This window comes from Nelumbo nucifera, chromosome 1 (assembly GCF_055504915.1).
Source record: "Nelumbo nucifera cultivar China Antique chromosome 1, China Antique-T2T, whole genome shotgun sequence".
NCBI lineage: Eukaryota > Viridiplantae > Streptophyta > Magnoliopsida > Proteales > Nelumbonaceae > Nelumbo > Nelumbo nucifera.
In genome coordinates, this window is record NC_142649.1 from 216,734,539 (window position 1) to 216,736,327 (window position 1,789).

Here is a 1,789-nt window from a genome sequence, read left to right on the forward strand (position 1 = left end):
CGGCCGGACGGAGACCACTTGTGAGTTGTGACTGTACAATAGGAGATGGTTGTTTCGGTTAGTAGCAAATCTGAACCGCCAATTACCAACCAATGTGCAAGGATCAACGGTGCCTTTTTTTTGTTTTTGGAATCCTTGCTGCACATGCTAGGACGTTTCATTGGAGCCTTGCTGCACATGTTTTTGGAATCCTTGCCGCCTGTTTTTGGAATTATTGGAAACGTTTTTGTACTTTTACCCATTATCCAATGCCACATCATTACCTTGTTGGAATGAGCTACATTTCCAGGAAACGTCAAATTTGGCGTTGCTCCAAGCCATGCCTTCCCGATTTCCAAGGTGTGGCTTGGAGCACTGTTTTCTATGGAAAAAACTGTTCCAAACAGATGGTTGTTTCTTGGAGCACCATTTTTTCCTATATAGCGCTATTGTGGCGTCGTTGCTCCAAGAAACGACAATAATACCAAACAGCCACTATATTATATACTAGCGGGCCCGTGCAATGCACGGAATTGGATTTAAAACTATGGTGCTACTACTACACGACCGGAGAGTACCCAGGGTCCGAGGGAGCGGGGATGGGGATGAAGATTGCCTTAGCGGGGACAGGGTGGGAAAGGGATTAATAGGAATACCTGATTGGGGATGGGGAGTGAAGTCCACACCCCTCCCAACCCCAATTATAATAAATATATGTGTATATATATTATATTAAATATATAATATTATTTATGTTATTTAAAATATTATTTATATTTTAAAATTTTCTTAATTTTAAATAAATACCTTTGTAAAAACAAACTTTTAATTAAAAAATCAGGCATTCAGGTCCCTGATGGGGAACCCCTCTTCATTGAGGACAGGGGATGCAGGCTGAAATTTTTTATGGAGATTAATTTTAAACTTCAGATCAGGATGGGGAGTATGATCCCTGCCTCGAACCCACCCATTGCTATTCCTACCTGGGAGTCATCCTCTAAACCCATAACACACCCAAGTATAGAATACTTGGGTGAGTTAGAAGTTTTATAAGTTAACTTTCACTAAATTACCAAAATCACTAATTATTGCTAAAAAATATAATAAATATCAAAATTACTGAAAATATAAAAAATAAATTTATATTTGTTGAAATTAATTTTCCACTAAAAAATTACTGAATTTTTTTAGTTATTATTTGATAATATCATTAAATATTAATAAATTGACCAAAATTACTAAAAATATCAATAACTACTTATTGCTAAAAATTACTGATAACTTTTAATTATTAATTTTTTAGTAGTTATTGATTTCATATATATATATATATATATATATATATATATATATATATGCTATGTTTGGATAAGCTAGATAAATGTATATAAATTTTATAAAAATATTAAAAACATTAAATTTAATATTAAAATAGCTACAAATTATAAAGAAGTACGTTACAATTAATATAGCACGATGGACAAATATCATATAATTTTATTAATAATACATCATCAAGAGTCCAAAACACAAATTATATAGATTTTTACAAATTAATACATGAACAAAGTCGTTATTATTTCATTTCTATTAAAATCCAAAGAACAAAACATATGTAACAATTATATTTGAATTATTATATCAATTATCGGAAAAATGTCAATTAAAAAAATAGTTCTCAAATGTTTGTTAAACAATATTTTTATTTTTATAAACAATTAAATATGTTATTATAAAATGCAAATTAAAATATCAATTAATAATTTACAAAAATATATCTTAAGTTAAAATATACCAAATATATTAAAAT